Here is a 21,458-nt window from a genome sequence, read left to right as displayed (position 1 = left end):
TGCTCTGTGACCCTTCTGGAGCTGTGCGCAGGCAGCCCTGGTGGATCCGGTAGTTCCGGTGCCCCAGGCAGCAGCTGTGCTGCTGCACCCTTGTGCACAGGGGGGCTGCTCCCCCTGCAGCTGGGAGCTGCATTCCAGCCTCAGTTCCCTCGGGATCCTCTGAGCTCTCGGGCCCTTCAGCAGTGGCTCAGGCACACACACGTTTTCTTCAACCAGCACTGCTTTGGGGCTCCAGTTTGGGCAGATGGGTGGAGCAACAGCACTTGAAATTTCCACAAAGGTTTGCTTGTGTTGTTGTTCTTGTGCAAGAGTGACAAACCTTCAATTAATTTACCATCCTAATTGGTCTGAATTAATCCACAGTGCAACTCCATTAGCTTCAGCTGACCCTGTGACATCATTAAGATTATAGAAAGGTATTGATATTTCCCTAATGCAGCCAAGAGTTTGTAAACAGAGTTGTATTAATTCTTATGTAATGAAGCTAAAAATCTACATCTATCTTACTTTGTGTTTTGTAAATATATTCTGTTAAATAAATCAGGGACTATTTTACCCTGAAGCACTGGGTTTCTATTGGTATCAAACTCACTCATTTGCAAAGAGATGTTAAATGCAGTTTATGTAGATAAAGCGAAAAGCACAGGCTCTCGAGCAGAGGTTAAAAACCAGTAATGCTTTAATGGCAAACTAAAAAGCATGTGCATTGACCTGTTTGGAGTAGACAAAAACGTAAATTTTGTTTTTCCCAAATTAGAGTGAGTTTTCTGTTTACCCATACCTGCAAAGGTTGTACAAGGGTGAAAAGTTCATGTTGAATTTTGGAAGGGTTTGGGAAATACTGTTCCTCTGAGAAGGAAAATCTGATGTGCTCCCTACCAACAGCACATTCCCCTTTGTCCTGTGCTGAAAAGCAAGATAACCTGGAGTGTGCTTGAATCTGGACTTCCTTATGTTTGTCTGTATTATTTTTCTCTTCAATAAATACTGCTGCAGGAGGGTTGTATTTAAGTTCTCAGTGGTCATAACTTGTATTTGTGCAACGATTGTTTTGTTTTGGTTTTAATTCTCCTTTCTTTACAAAAAGTTTATTCAATTGATAATTGAACTTTGACCAGTGCTGCCTGACTCGTGTTTCTTGGAAACTGCTCCTTTTCTAGGAGTGTTGGTTGGGCTAGTGAAAAGTGCTGCTTCTAGGTAAGACACTTTCCCTGTGTTTATTGTAGCTGTTATAAAATACACTGCAGCAAAACATTTTTGTGCTGTTGCTACTAGAATTAGTTAACAAAACTAGCCACATAATTTGCCATTGTTTTTTTCAGTTAATGTATTTTTTGGAAATCATCCGACATACAATAAACCTGAATCTTATATCAAGATTCTAAATGGTGAATCTGTATCAGTTTCAGTGAGCTTACTGAATGAATACTGAGTCACCTGAGAGGTGTTTTAAGCCATGTTCACTGCACTGAGCATCCTTTTGGTTTGGTGATTAGTTTCCTGACATCATCCTTCAGGTCTGTTTTTCTTTCTGAGTATCTGCCTGAGACTGCTTACAGACCTGGAGCTAAGTAGACTCTTTCAAAGAGACATAAGAAGCAACTTTTGAAGTGTGTGTATTTCCACAATAACAGCAGAGTTGGATATTTTTTTCCTTGACCTTGCAGACCTTGGTGCTAGCGTAGCTGTGTAGGGTTGAATGCAGCAAAAGCAGGAGAAACAGTAAATGGGATTTTGCCTGAGGCAGGCAGTCTTTTTCCAGAGGATCTGAGGGCATGCTCGATCACTTCAGGTGGTGATATCAGGGAAAACAGAGGTTGGTAGATCTCCACTAACTGCTTTATAGAGGGTGTTTCTTTTGAGCTGTCATAGCCTCAGACAGTTCTTGTCCAGAATCTGTGAGATAGCCATAAAACTCTGCTTGACTAATCCAATTCTGAGTTGGGAATAGGGTTTTTTTTTCTATTTTCTCCCCATCCAGAGGTCTGGATGAGTGGGATACCTCACCCTAATGATAGAATTGCAGGAGAAGTATCAGGAAACAGGGCAACGTTCCTACTTTGGGTTTAACTCTAGCCTAGGCGCCATAGGTGAATTCTGTATGCCCTTCAGTGCCAAAAGCAAGTAGGTAAACTCCTGATTTAGGACTCTGGGTGTCAAGGATGTGGCACCTCTGTCTGGAATGCAGATTCTTTCTTGCCCCCTTCCATCCAGAGGCAGCAGAACCAGCTATCTTTGCAGTAGAAGAGGCATACTTCTGATGCAAGACTTACTAATTTTCTTCTTGACATCTGAAGGAGGATGTTGTGTTGTTTACTGCTTGTCACAGCCCCATTCCTGGCTTTGCTGGAAATGTCCTCTGGGTTCTTCTTCAGCACAGCTTGTCCCGTAGTCTGAGGTTTGTCCATGTCCTTTCAGGGAATGTGGAGAGCCTTGTGTTCTGAGTAAGCAATAGTTTCTTGCACAACATGCCCTAAAAATGGCAAGAGCAACATATCAGTGTGGAGAAAGACAAGGGTATTGAGGAGGGAAAATAGAAGTCTGCTGGGGGAATTGTCCTTCATTAATTTTACTTGCACTTGAGACAGAGGAAACATTGAGTAAAGACCTGTCTTCTTCTCTTCCCTCTCTTAACTGCTTCTGTCCAAATAATGAAAAAGCAACTATTCTCTTGCTCTCTTTTTCACTTTTACTGTTGTTTACAGGGAAAAAAAACCAAACAGACTCAGTTCAGTATGAGGCCTGCACATATATATTTCCATCAGATTTATCTAAGATTCTCCCTCCTCCCCCTCAACTGGCTATATAGAAAATACTTGGGTGGAAAATGAAGTCTGCTGCTCTTTCTGCCAGTCTGTAAATGCTCTGTGACAGCTGGGCATAGATATTTAGATTTCAAATATATTTCTCTGAATGCACTGCTAGTGCAGACTGTTTCTTGGTTTCTTCGTGCTTATTGTAGATGACATATTTGTCCCCATAAGCTGTGTTCCAACCTTCTGTGAATTCATTGGTTTTTCTGTGAACGCTTGTTTTATTTATGGTAATAGAATCAAAGCTTCAATGACTGTTGCTGAATAAAGTTTTGTTGTACGTATAAAGAACGGAGAGCAAACTTTTCACAAAATAAAAAAGAAGGAAATTGTTTTGTTGCATCATAAGGTCATTGGATAACTCGTTTTGGAAAGGATTTCCAGAGGGCTCTCGTCCAACCTCCTGCTGAAGGTGGTATAGAGACTGCAGAACCTCTCTGGGTAACCTGTTGCAGTACCTGGCTGGGTGTGTGGGAAGTCTTAACCTCTCTTTTCCATCTCCAGTGTACTGTGTGATATAAGTTACCTCCCTCTTAAAATCGTTGCTTGTTTTTGCAAGTAATCCTGGGGACATACCCTGGAAATACGATGCTGTGTTTGTTCTGACTCCAGGGGTTGAGGGTGCCAGCAGTACAGCTTGGGCTCACTTGGTGGTTGCAGCTGGGTCTGACTGCCATGAAGTAGGTGCTGTTTACACTCATTTTTGGGTGGTGTGGTTAGGAGTTGCTGTCCTGCTTTGCTTCTGAAAAGTTCACATAAATTTGAATGTGTCTTAGAAATGAACTCAAGGTATCAATGAACTGCCCCAGTTTGGAGGTAGGGAAATGTTTCACTGTTGATGATTTTGTTCTGTGGCTACATGAACATGCAGGGGAAAAAGAGCTCCTGTAAATAGATTTTGCTATCAATATGGGGTTGGAAGGAACTCTGACTACAGACTGGAGATGTGTAAAGACTCTGGAAAAAACCAGCCTTTGAGAGGAGTGTAATGTGCAAGATAAAACTGTGGCTGAGTGCAGAGAATAGCTCAGATGGGCAGGCTGGCCAGTTTAAATTGACACGGATTTTAGGCACAAATGCTTCCTTTGAAAGAGGAACTGACTCCAGTGGAGTTTTCATGATTACACTGAGTAGTTTCTCTTCTGAGACTATGGTAGAGACAATACTAACACAAAACTCAGTTTTGTTTGTGGATACCTGTTACTATGGAGCAAATTTAGTTCACAGATGAACTTCCATTTATGGATTCTGATGAGAAAGATGAGCAGGTAAGCTGGAGGTACTTCTGTGAAGCTGAATTAGTTATTTGTGTCTGTCCTTTCTTTGTGTCTGTCTGTATTTCTGTGAGACCCATCAAGGTTTAAATCAATGGGCTCGTATAAATGAGGCCTAAAGCATGAAACATTTCAAATGGGATTCCATTAACGCTGAGCTGAATTCCTGTAGAAATTCCTGCCTTTCTGACTAGAAGTGAATCACTTGTGATAAAATTATCTGTGATACAATCTAACCAGTATGTAAAATGAGCAAGAGCATGTTTCTCTCTCTGATAGGTAAATCTAAGATGGCATGTTGATCCTAGAAAGAATTTGCTTTGAAAGTCTGCACAAAGCAGTGATCGTCATGGTTGGATATGTAACTCATTAAAAAGAATAGGGATTTCTTTCCTCAAAAATGAAAGGTACCCTAAGAAACTGGGAAGGACAGTGGAGATGCTGAACACAAACTCACAGTCCAGCCTGGATAGTGGCCCTCTGAATTCCTGGGAGTACTTAATCTGAGGAAGACAATTGTCCAGGTGTTGGTTTAGTACAGTTATGTACTGCCTCAGGGTTACTCCAGGGGTCTTTGTGTGTTTCTGCAGTAGGAACTCTGTTCACCTGAAAGGGAAGAGGAAGAATGGTATGGAAGTGGTTTTACTGGAATAGAATAACAAATATGTAATCCTAGTATTGTTTTAGGTGAACACTATGGGATCATCTCCCTCTTGCATTTTGCTTTTATTTTGTTTTTCCTCTGTAGGTGTCTGAAACCCAAAGTAGTCATAAACGCTTTCCCATTTAGCTTTGGAGTCAAAATTCTCCTTAGTTACCTTACCAATAGCAGCTGTGCTGTTCACTTGTTAGTTTTGTGCACGAGGGAGCACAGCACAGGAACTGCTTTTCATTACAGTTCTTAAAGACATTGCGGTCTTGTCAAGACTTAAATTAGAATTATCTTCTCAAAAAGCCATGTGCTCTGGCTAGGAAGCCAGTGCAGCATGTGAATTGCCCCATGATGATTTACAATGACCATTTTTAGTTTATACTTAAAACTGCATTAGACAGTGAGAACAATGTCCTAGATGGGTATTTAGAAGGCTGTTGTGTTACTGTTGCTTAATAACGCAAATTTGAAAGATTAAATGTAATGGTCGAAAAGAAGAATCTGTTTTTAGTGCCTCAGGCTGTCAAAATGTGTCAGTATTTGTGCTTTAGCTGGCCATACCTGACAAAGGGACTTGCAAACAGAATCATCAAGTGTACTGTGAACCAAAATGTGACTTCTGCAGGGTTATGCTGCTGGTAACATTCATATACTTCCAGAAATGAGTGTGATGGCCTTGGGAGAGAGTTGAAGCCAGAGGCTGTGACACGAATGAAGGCACACTGCCCACGTGCAGGATGTGATGTGGCACTTGTGTTGGACTCCTGTGGGGCATGCACAGCTCAGTGGTGCTCTGAGGAGGCAGCATGGTTCCCAGCTCCACGCTGTGCTTCTTGATGTGCAGGGCCAACATCTGCATCCCCTACACTGTGCTAGGGATTGAAGGAAAGCTGCCTTTGGCAACATGTGCTAGTGCTGAGGCATAGTGGGGGATGCAGCCCAGTGATCCCCTGTGCCTCCCACGTTCCATGTGCATCTGGTTCTGCCCGGTCACACCCGAGGCACTGGCACTGGCATTCTGTTTTATTCTGTATATTTCTGAGATGCATCTTCCTCAATGCTTTTAAGCCATCAGCCTTCTGAGCCCACTGCAAATCTAGAGCAGCTGTGGGACAGCCATCCCTGGGTGACACAAGCACGGTGGCTTCCTGGAGCAGTCTCTGGAGGTGGGCATGAAGATGCAGCAAAGGAATAATACTGCAAAGAACAGAATGCAGATGTGTGGATATCCTGAATATCATGTGACTGGGTCACACCATGCTGTTACTGAGACCAAACTAAATTGGGATGTTCAAACCCTTTACAGAGAACTTGTGTGTTATAAGGAGCTATAGCCTCACTTTTGACTGCAGAGTAATGTCAATTACACTTATCTGGAACAATATTGTAATATTTACCAGGTTGTAAGAGATTTGCAGCAGGAAATTGAAACGCAGTAAAATTTGAGAGTCTCTTTCCCTTTAAGCTGGGAAGGCAACTGAGCAAAGTCTAAAATTCCATCTGCTGCCCCTGCACCTTGTACCTGAAGTTAATTTGATCTCTTCAGGACAGATCATGGAGGAAGTGTTAGAGAGGCAGGTTGATTTCCTGTGCTTCAGGTTGCAGTATCATAGTGCTGTATTTGCTTGGTTGTCTCCCCAAGTGACTGTAACATGGAATGTGTGTCGGTTTGGTGTCATGTGCATGTTGAGCTGTGACAATCATACTTGCTGAGTAGTGCCAATCAAGGCTCTCCTCATTCACAGCTCATGGAAAGGTGCAAGGCAACACATACATAACATGCTGGTTATGTATTTGCTGGACACAGACCTTGTCCTTTCCTGACACCGTGACATTGTTGGATATCTTCTTCTATAAATTCTGATGTCAGTGGGGGTGAATTGAGCATAGCCTATGTCTGTGTATAATCATCTAAAGAGAACAAAAGTGATTTTTTTCCCTGCTAAATCCCTGGAATGTATTACATTACTGTATTATCTGCCTCATCAGGAGAGCCTGTAAATTGTGACATACATCATCAAAACATTCTTCCTGTGATGATTCATAATGGCACATGGTGTATTAGAGGTAATACATTTTAAAATGGCTGTCAACCACCAGAATAATTTATACTCCATTTTTCTCTAGAAAGAAGAGCAAGCCTGCATACATTCTCTAGTATATAGAACTTACACCAAAGTTCCCAATGATAATGAGTATTTTTATGTTGTAATACCTGTTCATGTGTTAAGTACACATTGTACCAGAGGTGAGCAGTGTAAAGCTGCCTTTGCTCATATTCATTTAGGCAGATACTGCATGGAAACTAAACCACACATTATACCCAGGGTTATCCACTTTGTATGTGACAGAGAGGAAAATAAACACGCCTTGATTGACGCCATTACTAACGTGTGAAAGCATGCCAGTACAGACTGCTTGAAAGAGGAATCAAATAGGTTTCCCTCTGCCCTCTTTTATCTTGTGTGTCACTGTGGTGACATTGTTTGCTGAAAACCCCTGTCCTGTGACCAGTTCATTATCTTGTGAGGAGAAAGCCGGGTGAGTTGTGCTGACTTGCAGAGAGACGTCTCAGTGCCTGCCCGGGTGAACAGCAGCATTGCATCTTCTGCAGCAGCTGTTTAAAGTCGTATTCTGGAGAAGCAGCATGAGAACGTGGACAGCTTCAGTCAGAACTGTGGGCAAAGGTAGATCAAAACAAGTTCCTTTGCAAACACCAACTTGGGTGCAGTTACATGGAAACCTACCTGAGCATTAGGCATGTAGGTTTGAGGATTAAATCTTTGGCTACCATAAAGGAATGTCATATTTGAAAGAAGGTAAAGGAAGGTGACTCTGAAGGAATCTGAGGTTTTAGCAATGAAAATCCATAGTCGAATTGGAAAAATAAGATATCTGTATAGAATCACTTGTAAATTGCGAAGCTGCATAAGGACTAAAAAAGGAAACTAAAGAGTCTTTTTACATATTTACTCTGAGTTTTCTACTTATAAATGAAAACTAGTTATTTAGTCATGTAAATGTTTCCTTCTCCTTTCCAATTATGACAATTTAATTTCTTGTGGCTTCTTTGAAATGTTACATCAGCTGAGCAGACCCTAACTGTATGGCTACTAGAGAATTCCTGTGGATTGGTGCTGTGTGACAGCTTCTACACAATCCATGAAATCCTGACCCTTTCCCAATATATCACACCTATCTGTGAGCTCCCAGATTACCCTCAGAATAGTTTCTGGCAGTTCTCCATCTACAGGTGTCAGATCTGTTGGTGTGTTCTTGTCTCTCTGTCCTGGAGCTGGTTTTCAAACCCTTACATGTAACCCAGACCTTGTATTTGGGCACTTTTAAGCCAGAGGTTTCCCAGTGTAGCTGACAGTGCAGTTCTTTCCCCATGGGTTTGCCCAGAAGGTCACATATGAGTACCACCTGTGCCAATGGCTTGTTAATTTTAATGTTTGGAGTAAAAGGTGTCATCTCTTATTGAAGTGTCTTCCAGCAGCCTTTGATTGGAAGGTGGTGGAAAAGTGCTCATATGCTTGATACTGTAAGGGAATCCTGTAAGGAAATACCTTTAAGCTTCTTATTTTAAAAATCAGTTCAAAATTAACCAAAACCTGTTTTTTTAATGTGATAACATTATGTTCCCGGAGTGCTCCTTTTATGCCTTGAGCAAAAAAGAGTTTTTAGAGAAAAGTTACATGTTGGAGTAATGTTGGAGTCTGAGATACAGAGTGTGTATCTGCAGTCTAGATTCCTAGGCAGGTATTCTGTTCCTTTTGAAGGAGGACGTATAACTAGGTTTTATGAGTTCTTACGAGCTGATCTTAAACCACTTTGTGTTCTTTATCTTTGACCACATTCTGACATCTAGTCTGCCAGTATTTCTGATCCTCTGTATTTCCTTTAGATAAACCTTCAGTTTTGCTAGAAATGACTTCTTGGTATTTTAGCCACATCTGTTTTTTGTGTGATGTTTATAATGTTGGTGTGTTTTTGAAGGCAAGCATTTACCTTGAGTCTCTGAAGCCTGTCTTTATTCATGAAATGATTTGGATTGGAAGGGACTTCAGAGATCATCCAGTTCCACTCCTGCTGCCGTGGACAGAGGCACCTTCCACCAGGATGGGTTGCTCCAAGCCCTGTCCAGCCTGGCCTTTAGCGCTTCCAGGCATGGGGCAACTTCTGTGGGCAACCTGTGTCAGTGCCTCACCATCCTCACAGGGAACAATTTCTCATTAATAACTGATCTAGATCATCCCTCCTTCAGTTTAATGCCCTTCCTTCTGCCCTGTCCTGTCACTACCAGCCCTGGTGAAATAGCCCTCACCAGCTCTCTTTTACTGAAAAGTACTTTGTGGTTTTGTGTCTTTGTGTGTGAGAATTTAATGAAAGTGTCTTAGAACCAAAGCAAAAAGCTTTGATTTTGTGCTAGTAAGACTCTAGTGCAACATGATGTTTGCAGTATAGTAACAGAACAGAGAAGATAAAGAGGATTAAATCCAGACTGGTATTTTCCTCAATAAAGAAAATCTACATTGTTCAAGTCCCACACAATTCATGTACCCACTGCATTCTGTGATAAAAGAAATGAAGAATGAAATTTCTTGATCCACATCCATTCCTGGTCTCCCTAGCAGGCCTGATGAAGAATACAGGACTAATTCTCAACTGAGATAAAATTAATGTTGTATGGAACTATTGGCCTTTTGTATAAAAGCATTGAACATAACAGGGCTAGGATACAGTGCCTGTGGTCATGGTAAGGTAGTTCCTTTTTTTAATGTTTGGTTAGTCCTTTAATACATACTGAAAAAAAAATTTGTTTTTGGGATTTTAGTGAAGGATGGCTGGGAAAAATCCTGGATGTAGCCTGTCAGCAGATCAGCTTGCAGAAAAGTATTGTTGTATACGATAAGGAATTGAAGGATTAAAATCAAAAGTTATGGTATCTTTGGAGAGAACATGAAAGTTTTAAATGACTTGGCAGAAGAGTCATCTACTGTATGTGCTTTATTTGAAGGTAATTTTGAGAAGTGCTTGTATATTTAAGTGAAAAGGGGATTTTCCTCACAATCTGTAATGGGATGAGTTAAAAGTCCAGGCTGAAAATTCATGCAGATGCTCTGTTCCTGTAATTTGAATACATTGCAGCATTTATACTATGAATTTATATTTATATTTATTAATATTTATGTATTCAGTTTATTGTGAATTTCTCTAGTTGACCTATCAAGAAGCAGTTTTTCATTGGTTTCCCGTGTTGGTTAAACTTGCGATGCACTTTGTAGTTCCGTCTTGCTGCGCTGTCTCAGATCCATCCGGGGTAATGTTTGTGTTGCTGGCAGCTCAGATGCACAGTTGAGATTATGGAAAACAAACCCAGTCCTGGCAGTCGTGCTCAGAGCTCACTGCTGTGGAAGAGCCAGCCTCGGGAAGCTGCTTGCCAGAACGCTTTGAGAGGAAAGCCCTCAGTCCTGAGCACTTGAAGCTGATGCATGTCTGGAGACTTGTCCTAGAAGAGGCCATGTACATTTTGTTTCTTTCTCTGTACATTAGGATCCTGCTCATTCTGCTTCTCCTGCATATAAAAGTTTGGCAAAAGAACATTTACAAGCACACACAGTACAGAGCTGACCAAGAACACTACAGAATGGTGTACTGAATGTTTACTCTTGCACTGTAAATTATCTTTTTATGAGTCATGGCTAATGACAGCACAGTTTTGCATCTTCTTTGGAGCGGTTCAGTATCATGATTTGCAAGTGATCACATTTGTCATCATTTATATTTACTGGTAGAAATAGATCTAGTTTGGAACACATCCTCAGATTCTCTGGTGCTCTCTGGCAATATGAAGCGAATGCATCAGTTTGGGAATTCGCTTTTAAAGTACCAGTACTTCTCCCTCACCTGAATTAAGTGTTCCTGCTATCATAAAAGATATTTTTGAATTAGCATTGCTGTTTGCCAAATCTGTTGTCATCTGGCAGATGCATTTTAAACTTTTATTTAAGCTATTACTGAGTATTACAGAATGGTGTGAAAAATCAGTGTAAAACAAATTTGCAACATTATTTTTTACATTTATTAGATTTTATTTTTATGCTCCTTAGCATTAGGTGGCACTGTTTTCCAAGCTTACCTTTCACAAGCAAGTCTGAGATTTTGAAAGCTGAAATTGAAATGCCATCAAGTAATGGAGGTTTTAGTGTATTTACTGTAAGATAATTTAATTAAAATGTGGCATTGTGAATTGGAAAGGTATTGACCACTATCAGTTGGAAAGATAGAGACCTTTTACAATAATGCTGTAACAGTTCTGGATGGACACAGCACCCCTCCATGCACTAGACTTTGTACCACTAATGCAGCTAGGGGTGGGACCTCGGGAACTACCCTGCTGTGCTTGGGGCGGCTGTGACTGACACCGAACCAGGGAATAGTTCACTGCATTTCTACCTGGCTCACTTGGGGGCTTTTTTGTTTGGTCGTGTGTGAGATGCTTTGTTTTGTTTTTCTGGGTACTGGTGGGGTTTTTCTGGTATGTATTTGGAGGGATATTGATTTTCTTCCTTGCAGTCTGTAGGGTTCCTACAGCAGCAGCTTCTTTCAAGTGAAGCTCACCTGTGCTGTCTTTAAAATAATTTGCCTGTCAACCATTGCATGAGTTGAAGTTCGATCAGCATGCTTTTATTAGTTGGCACAGCAACAAGAGGAAGAAAGATGTCCTGGAGCTGTGCTGAGAAAGACGTGTTCCTCTGCAGCTGCCTGTCCCTGCTCTGTCTCCTGTCCTGCTGAGGGCTGTTCTCCTGGGCTGCAGGTGTGCACTGCTGCCAGGCTGCAGTGGGGCTGCGGGAGGGCACGGGTGGAAGGGCTACTGGGCTTAATTCAGGCTGTGCTCAAAGCCTGCCTCGTGCCTCAAGGGGTGAGATTGCCAAAGTGGTTTTCTTCCCACCACTGCTCTGGTCTGGAGGCTTTCTAGATCCAAATTGCATGTGCTGTGTTGAAAGGCACAGCCAGAGCTGCCAACACGAGTGTAAGTTGGAGCAGTGCAGTGCAGTGGCCAGCAGATGGGAGCTGCTGGCATCAGGAATCTGTACTCTGCTGCTCTCAACCAGGACTTGGGACCTCCAGGAATGAATCTTCTTGGCTCACTGGTCCTTTGTAAGATTTGGATACATTCTCATGTATGAACCATGCTATGAGTATCTTAGCAAATAGAACTTAGTGGTGAATGTGCAAAAATAACATTGGGGATAATAATGTCAGTGTGTGGCTTAAGTATTTAGTAGGGACAATTTGATTGCTCATGGAAACTCAAGTATGACCACTCTAAGAACATTAAATAAACATGAAACAGAAAAGCAGTGATATTGTTAAATTTTATTGTCTAAAAAGGTCAAAACCAAAACCAAGAATAATTTGTTGAACAAAACTCTAGCTTTACCATTCTGATTATTATTTTCTATTAATTCTCCTCCTCTTTTGAGATATCTTTTTACTTTCTGATTTAAGTAATGAGAAGGAGAACACTTGCTTTCTATAGTGGTCTATTTTGCAAATACCTAGAAAAGAGTGCAGAATTGCTGTGTTGACACCTGGGTGATTCAAGAGAAGTGATCTTGCTGCAGGAAATGACTCCTTTATTTTTCAGATGTCAGCAATGTTTAGATGAATTGGTGGAGCTCCCCAAGATGTGACTGGTCTCTTAGTGTGGAAGGGGCTGGGTGATGGTGTCACGTTCAGGAGCTGCTGCGGGGGTGAGGGGATTTCCTCCTTCTGGGGCAGTAGCCTTTATCACTCTGCTGTCCCATGGGACTGGCACCTTGGGCCCCCTTTGGTACAGGTGTAGTCAGTATCCTGAATTCTGGGACAGTTTGGGGATAATGACAAAGTTCATTAGTCACCTTTGCCAAGAGGTGCTCGTTACATACAGCAGCCAGCAGTGTGGAGTCAATGTGAGCTCCCCACTGCCTGCACTGCCCTGCCACGTGCACAGGTGGAGGTTGTGCACCACAGACAAACAAGAGCTCCTTCCCCAGCTGCCCTGAGTGGGAACAAGAACAAATGGCCCCAGTGCAGGACTGGGTGAGAGACAGGGGCTGTTTGTCCTCAGGGAGACTCTCACCGTGCCTTGGTCACACTCGGCTTTCTGCTGACTTGGAGCATGGACAAGGTTTGCTTGTAATTGCTTACAAAGCACAAAGGCACGCCTGGATACACCAGTCTGTCAGTTTGTCCTTTTTTTTGACTCAGTAAGCATCTGCATCAGGGCTAGTAGCCATTAATTCAGGCTGTCTTTTGTGTTTAATTGACTTTCTTTGGTTCAGGATATCTCTCCCCTTGCAGGGGAAAGAACTCGACAGTCTTGTCACTTGCTTCTGTAATTTATATTAATTAGCTTCTCCTTTCCCCTCAGACTCCAGTTTGCACAGAGAATTAACTTTGAGCACGAGTACAGATGATTGTAATCCTTGCTATAGTGAATATTAAAAAAATTGATCATTGTCTAGGGTGTCAGAGGCCTCTGAGTGTTTGTCATGTGAATGCTTTTAACACTCTGATTCCTCTAATACCATAGCTAGCCAGAGTAATAATGTGGTGTTAAACTTCTCTTTTTTAATACATGCATGTTCATTCAGGTTTATAAACTGGTTTATATGACACACCATTCTTGTAACCTCCTCTGTGTGTGCCTATGTTCTTTATGCCCTGCTCAGCAGAAAATCTCAAAATACATTCAAGTATCAGGAACTATTCTACAATTCTAGAAAATTTTGTACTGCCCTAGCTTATTTCAGGAGCTGGTTGCTAGTTGGCAGTTAGGTACAAAGTAAGGTGGGAGGAAATAATGTTTAATGTAAGCTGCTGTCTAGCAAGTACTTGAGTATCTTTAATAGATAATGCCAATACAAGAAAATGCCTGGAGAAACACAGCAAACCCAGATGCTTTGGAGAGTTTCTCCTAGCTGCAGTTGACTACAGGTATTTTCTGACATGCCTGTAATATCCTGAGGAAATAAAACATCAGCAGTCAACCCTTCACCTCAGAGAAAAGAGTCTGCAGATATGTGAGAAGTCTTTGCTTCAACTACAGGATCAAAGTTTCGTTGGTTTTGAAAAGGTTTTTCTGTTGCAGAGTGCATAGGGCTGTGGGGAGATATTTAACTGGGCCTGCTGGCCCTGAGTTGTGCAATGTTGTGTGCTTGTGCTAGCAGAGACAGGACTGGAGGCCAAGGTAGCTCCTTGGAGCAAATCAGAGCTGCACTTGTTCCATACATAGCTAAAAGGTTGTAGTCTCTTATCCCAGGTATCCTATGAACCAGGAATTGTGCTGCACGCTCAGGAACCCAGAAAGTAACCAAACTGTGCCCACACTCTGTTCCCTGCAGAGAAGTCCTTTACCTGACAGAGAACACCAGCGAGCACTCAATGACTCAACAGCCTTCCTGCCACTTGTCACTGTCCTTCCATGTCACAAGCACCGCCCATAACAGCAGGGGCTGCACTGTGACAGTGACTGGAGCCTCAGTGAAGTCTGGTCTGTTTGAAAGTCAGGGTTATTTTAACAAGGTTATTGTACCACTTAAAAATAACTGATGGAACCCAATTCTAAAATCCAACTGCACAAGTACAGAATCTTTAACCATTCTTTTCATTTAATGCATTAAAAACGCCTGATTTCATTTTAATATTTTTTTCACTAAAACAGCAAGCCATAAAATCTCCAGCAAACGGAAACAAATTTAAAATTTAAATGAGAACTAAGTCAAAAATTTGGTGATACAATCATGTATTTTCAATTAGATATTCAGAGTCTGCAAGTGATTTTATTAGGCCAATGTATCAGCATCATCAACAAAAAAATTCATCATAATTACCACTTTCATCTGGCACAAATTAGTAGCAGATGTTACGGAACTTTTCCACGTTTATATTCATGGATGCTTGACATTCCCCCATTGAGCTCAAAATACAAAAGCACAGTGAATAACAAACCTATGTTTTGCATCATAATCTGCACTTACACTTTCAAGTCCCCCCACCCTGGCCTGCAGCAGCCACTGCTTGTCAGACTCAGTCTTGGCAGGAGAATTTGCTGCACAGAAAGGGCACCAAACACGAAAGTGGAGCACTGGCTTGCAGGTCAGCTACTGCCCAATCACTGCCACTGTTCCCTGGCCACTGTGATTTACTTCACACCACCAATAACAAGTGTCAGTCCTACTCTGTAGCCCCCTGGAAACCAGAATATTCCATTTTACTTGTTGCACTGGACAGGTCTAAACTGTACATCAAACCCTTCTACATGAGCCCAGCCAGACTCAAAAACACAGACTGAGGAAATATTTATGAGTCAGGGTTGAAAACAAACTCACAGAACAATGCAGGAAAAACAAACACACACCACTACAAAGAAACCCACAATAACAACTCATTGGCTGTCCAAGCAAAATTATCCAGATTGTCCCCGTGCTCCCTGCTGGTCAGGAATCACATAGCTCATAGCAGTGACAAAGTTTGGGAAGGGGAGAAAAGAAGCTTCTTTAAGGTACCTGCATTGCAGACAGGGAAATCTCAGGAAATCATGAATTGGATGATGAAACTCCAATTTCTTAACATACTTACAGACTTTGCCTTCACATGACCACATCATCCAGGAACTAAGTGTACCAAAGGTAGCTTTTTTCTCCTCCCTCAAAGGATTAATTTTTCAGTGAAGTGATTTACTGCATGAACATGAACATTCAGACAAGAGAAGTGGCAGGGACCTGTGGCAAGGAGCACACAGAGAGGAGACAGCAGCCAGGGATTAAAACGCAAAGGACCCACCCTATAAAGATGTACCAGGAAGAGAGGGATTTCTTCCCAGATGTGTTTAAATCCCTTGCTCTCCCAGGTGCCAGGAATTGTCCTGGACTGCCGTGCCATGTTTCTCTGGTGAGCTGTTCTGCACTCTGCTCCATCTGACCCTGGAGCAGCCACTGTGCACCCCCAGCACAGCCACCAAAGAGGCCGGGAATGCTCTCAGGGGAAGGCAGGGAGAGAGGGGGAGGAAAACGTGCCCCAAAATAAAAATCCCAATTTTTATTTTCCTTCTAACCAGGCAGGTACACCTAAAAGATCCCTCAGGGACACAAGCTAGAGCAGGTGGCAGGAAGGACAAGAGGAATTCACAATCAACAGTGGCACTCTAGCAAGAAGTAAAAAGAAAGCTGTGGTGCCTTAGATAAAATACAATTCTAGCCCGTCGCTAGCAAGTACACAAAAAGTCCTGATGTGCCCTTAATTTCTATTTTACAGTACACAGCACAAGCAAAGGAGCAAAAGACTGCATTGTAGAAAAAAAATATACAGACCACATAAACTGGTAATAAACCTGAAATATTCATGCAATGCCACTCTGTCAAAGCATGTGTAGTCTACCAGCTAAAATACTAGCAAGAAAAAACTCACAGCACTGCAGTACTCCCATTTATGACTGAAAAAACCCAGAAATATAACTTTTATCTCACTGAAACCCTGTATTTCTTTGAATCTACAGATTATACTTTAATTAAAATGTAGTGAGTGAAGTATATTTATTTGCATCAGGTTACAATTGCAAATAGTTATAAATCTGTACTTGGCGTTAAATATTCCTGCAAACAGGTGTACAATGTCACATTTTCTGAACTAGATAAAGGGGATATTATTTGATGTTAAATTAAGAGGATATCAAGATAGAAAATGAAAAAAAAATTGCTGTATATATACCTTTAAGTATGTTTGAGCAGTTAAAATGTAGCTACATTTATAATTTTGAATTAATGGTGGATACCAATGTTTTTAATGCAATATAAATTGTTACTGAGAACTGGGAATACATGGAGCTTTGTGTTGTTGATTTATTTGGTGATCTGTTTCTTTTTGTTTAAATACAGTAAGAAAATATAGCCCTCCTTGCAAGCATCAGTAAGCAGAGACACTCTGCTCTCATCCCCAACAACTCCTGCTATTTTCAAGAGACAAATGCAGGAAAGCACTTCAGAGCTGCAGAGCATGGCCATAAGGCTTTTATCAGGATTCTTGGAGGTCTGCTGTTTAATGAAATACCAGTAAGAGTGGAAGGTAATTACAAACAGTAACCTGGAGGGCAGGAGAGTATGAACCAGCTGTGCTGTTTCCAAAGCTGGCTCAGACATCTACGAGAAAGATAAATCTGACAGAGTGTGAGCATTGTAATATTAACTATTAATGTATTTTAATCAATGTTTTCTAGATTGTTCTGGGAAATGTAACGTAGCAGGGGAAGGTAGCAAGCACTCCCATACCCCCGAGCTCAGCTTTGCTTTTCATACAGTACTGAACATTTGTCTATAAACTGTAGTTTTTACAAACACAACAGTAAAAGCACCTCAGGTCTGTGTGCTGCAGTATCCATGGGATTCCTCTGCTCCCTCCACAACTCATTCCTCATTCACAAAGCAACAATCCCCTCCTTCGATAACTATGTGCCATTCAATTTCCCTTTCGTCTTCTTGAGATTTTCAAACCCTTAAGCTACCCACAGATAAACATACCCAGCAGAATGCAGGAAGACCCACAAGTTTTCAAATAATTAATCTCTCCTTTCAATCAGTTTCCTTTTACAAGCAAAGAGTTTCCTCTTCTACCAAGTGAAATTTTGGACAAGCTCTTTGTTAGAAAGCTTGAGACAGAGGAGACAGATTGTCTGGCCTCCCTAAAGACAAGCAGGAATATTACTTCATGACACATATACCCTACAGTGTGTTCGGGGGGGGGGGGGTGTTACATTCCATGGCTGTAGAGATTCCAAGGATTTCATGACTATGAAGAACCAAGTGCCACATAAACAGAAGTTGTCTGTCAAATACAAGGAACGTGGCTGTTGCTCTCAAAATTTGTGTTACAGGGCAATAGACAAACCAATCACACACTGGGATTGTGGACTTCACACTACATAAGCTCAGGGAAAAGCACAAAACAGCCTCTGTGAAAATGAGAAACAGGAGGCAGCTGTATCTTAGGGTCTGTCTTACCTAAAATTCCAGTTCTCATTCTGTGAATTCCCATTAAAAAAGGGGAGGCATGGGGGGTGAAGAAAAAAATTCCAGTTTTAGCTCATCACCAATGTTCACTTTGTTTTCTGACAGCAGTTTCCTCTTGGAAGCAACTGTTTGCATTTCCAACTGGTTTTTGTCTTTGCTGCTGGACAGATCTTCAGGCAGTGTTAATGAGGTTGAGGATTTGCACAGTTCCACTTGTCTGAAGTACAGCTGTGCCAGCTCACACAGGTACCTGCCCAGCAAGCTGAGCAGGCAGATCCCAACAGCAAACATTCCACCCTCCCCAGAGGATCCAGGAGCGAGGATCAAACTACACCTCTCAAAGCACAGTCACACACGTGTCCACCCTCAACTACAATTCCAGGCAAAAAGGGGCAGTGTAAATTCCCTCAGGGAAGGGATACCCAGCACATTGCATGGGAAGGTGACAGAGAGCCAAGGAAATGTGTCTGTGTGAAGGCAGATCCATCAGCCAAGGGCACAGAGCAAAGAAAGGTCCCTGTTCCTGTGGGTGCCACAGTCCCAGGACACCTCACGCTGTGCCACACCACAATCAACCTCAGGGAAAGCCAAACAGAAGCTTCCTGTGTTTGCCCGAGGCACTCGGTGCCAGCAGGGACCCTGCCTTGCCTTCTGGCTCTCCTGACTCTGCACAGCCACTGCTGATGTTCCAGAGAGGGCAGAGATCCCTGGGCCTTCATTTCCCTGCTCAGAGCTCCACATAATCCCTCAAAGAGTTACTCTCTGGGTTGCAGCATTCCATAATAAGTATTTCCGTAGCTGAGTTTTCCCTTCACTGCTTGCAAACTGACATTGTTTAAAGTCACTGAAGCAGAGAATGCAAAAGACTGAAGTAAATATAGCTAGAGCTAGACTGCCTGATTTGGCTTCAGAAAGGGGGGTGGAGAGACAAAGAGAGCTGTGAAAATTACACACATTACAATGCTAATTAAACCTTGTCTCTTCCATCTCACTGGAATATTTCAAGTTTTCTACAAACTGTAGCTCAGTACCAACTTCAGAGCAATCTGTCACTTTCAAACTTCTTAAATACCCAAGTATAGATTTCAAAGCCTAAATTTAGTCCCCTGATATGCAAATCTTTATCCTGGAATGGATTCTGGAGGAAGCTTCTCGATTGTAAAATAGGGTCTGGTTGCATGTTCAGACTGAAGCAAAGGACGTGATTCAGGAGCAGAGCTTGTTTACTTTAGAACATCTGTGTGCTCCAAACCACACATTCTAACACATTTTTCAAGGGATGTAAGATTTGGGACTGATGGGGTAGGAAATGCAGAACTCTGCATTTTGGAGAACTCCCACATGAGAAGAAAGATTGCACTGTTTGGTTTTGAAATACTAGTAAGAAGGCACATCAAACCCCATAGAGAGAAGTTACCCTTAATTAAGCAGTACAAAGCCGTCTGTGACAGCCTGGTTGATAAATCACAGCACGGTGACTGACGACAACTACAGCAGTAGAACAAAAAAAGTCTTAAGTGGCTGGATGTGCTCAGCATTCAGAGACAGAAAAGAGCATCTTGCACATGTAAAAGAATGCCTTGGCTTTGGTGCTCTTCAGGACCAGAGCTGGTCAGGAAGAACCAGCCAGGCTCTCAGTAAACACTAGAAACAATCCATGCAACCTGGGAGTTGCATGTTAAATAATACTGAAAGCTCACATTGGAACTTCAACTATTTGGAGCAAATCACGGAAACTATGCATGGACAGGGGCCAGAAAGGATTGGATTGCAAAAGAAATTATCTGAATCAATGAAACTGTAAATGGAACACACTAAAAGGAGCCCCCAAGTGGTGAAGCAAATTAATTTCCACTGAGAAAACAAACCCCTACTTTTAAAGTTATTTTCTAATTTTTCCCGAGTTTCATAAGATCTTTCATTTTTGGCAGGACACCTTCTGCTAATTCAGCGTTGCTGGTGTAAGTGCTGGGTTTGTGAGAACTCTAAACACGAGCAGAATGCAAGATGCAAGCCCCGAGGAAGAGCCCAGGGCTGGCTGCTAAGGCAGGGCCTGTAGCTGGACACGTGAATTAAAATCCTCCCTCCCATTCTCTGCCTTTGTCACTGAACATCAGCAGTGCTGAGCACTTGCACAGCAGGTGATCCCGAAAACTCGGCTTGTTTATAAAAGCACTTTCACAAACCTTCATTAGACTGAGGATGACTGTTTATATGATTTTAGTAAACAATATTACACTTCTGTTTTATTATTTTAAAACTATAGAAGTTTAGGACACCTTCAAACGTGAAATGCATAGGAGTTTCAAATTTAACATCAGGCATTTGAAACCTTTTGCTCATTTTCCAAGGCAAACAACTGGGTATCTAGGAAACAGTTTTAAGATGCTCTTTAATTTACAGTCATATTTCATACAGTGTGTAAGGCTGTCAATTGCTGACCTCACAGATCAGACAGCCAGACAACTAACTAAGGCTTTTGCCTATAATGAATTGCAAAAGATGGATTTTAAAACAAAATTATTTAGGCATAGCTTTAAAATTACTTGAACTATGGTTTAACTTGCATTATAAAATGTGAATCAAATTATTTTGTAGGCTTCACAGCTTGTTTCAATACTCTTTTCATCACAGTACATTCAGACTGTTTTAATCAACATCATGAGAGCCAGACAATGTTCCCTCTTGCTGCCACATCCCTGCTCATGACCCTGCAATGGGGAACACAGCAGAAGGAGCATTTAGGAGCATTGTGGTAGAGAATAACAAAGCCTGGCTTCCACTTTCCAGGCTGCATAGACCGTGAAGCACCGACAGATACAAAAACCCCAAACAAACCAGCTTTTAGGGCCTGGCCCCTCAGTCTTACCCACCCAAAGTCTCGTGTGCATGTGGGACATGGGTCATTCAAGTTCACATTTTCTTCACATCAATATCACAGGCTCAGTTTTAAATGTCTGGGGGAGTTGCAAGGGGTTGCTACAGCTAGAGGATCACCCATCTGAGAAGGAAAAATGTCCAGATGCAAAGAGCAGACTTCATTTGGTTTGCAGTGGAGCTGAGGCGTGTTCCTCCCACCGCAGTCAGATCCGCATGAACAATGAGTGAGGCACAGACAGGGCAGTGCCCAGCTCTCCCAGTGCCAGAAGGGACAGGACACGCCCTGGCTGTGGATGTGCAGGGACAGACAGACTGCTGTTGCCCCTTCCTCTCCTGAGAAGGGGATGAGGAGCTCACAGCACTCTTTACCCACACCAGAGCGAGATGGATTTGATGGTTAGCAGCTTGTTGGAAGCAGCGGCAGCTGTGGATGTCCAGGCCCCCAGGATGTGTCACTGACCTCGCAGCACAGGCACACACAAGGCGGGGCCCGTGGCGATTATTCCCGAGGCAGGTTGCTAATTCCTGTCATGAATACACAGCCAGGTTCTCCAGGCAGCACCAGAATAACAACGAGGCTCCCGGGCCGTGCCTCTCCCGTGGCGGAAGTGAAATCCATCCTCGTGATTGCAGACATCAGCGCGCTGGCTCAGACCTTCAGCCGGCCTGATAAATGCGATGGTGCTTTTCCAAATCTACTGGGACGAGTCAGGTGACTAATGATTTCCATTAGCTTCAGCAGAATGGAAACAAAACAGATCAATACAAATGATTTGCAGCAAGTTCA

The 21,458-nt window shown here is 42.3% G+C and overlaps 2 long non-coding RNA genes across 2 annotated transcripts in view; one reads left to right on the top strand and one right to left on the bottom strand.

The window, feature by feature from the left end:
* Positions 1-29: 29 nt before the first annotated feature.
* On the top strand, positions 30-19,982 carry LOC111931524 (uncharacterized). The gene is made up of 4 exons (XR_015290103.1): positions 30-280; positions 364-416; positions 16,664-16,850; positions 19,723-19,982. It is a non-coding gene; the product is annotated as an uncharacterized LOC111931524 (long non-coding RNA).
* Positions 19,983-21,458, bottom strand: part of LOC111931527 (uncharacterized) — a 37,032-nt gene continuing 35,556 nt past the window's right edge. Inside the window, exon 2 of the long non-coding RNA XR_015290102.1 lies at positions 19,983-21,404. This is a non-coding gene — a long non-coding RNA (uncharacterized LOC111931527). The remainder of the gene's footprint in view (positions 21,405-21,458) is intronic.

This window comes from Cyanistes caeruleus, chromosome 8 (genome assembly GCF_971803275.1).
Source record: "Cyanistes caeruleus chromosome 8, bCyaCae1.hap1.1, whole genome shotgun sequence".
Classification (NCBI taxonomy): domain Eukaryota; kingdom Metazoa; phylum Chordata; class Aves; order Passeriformes; family Paridae; genus Cyanistes; species Cyanistes caeruleus.
The sequence above is the reverse complement of the archived record's forward strand: the minus strand, read 5'-3'. Positions and strand labels throughout refer to the sequence as shown.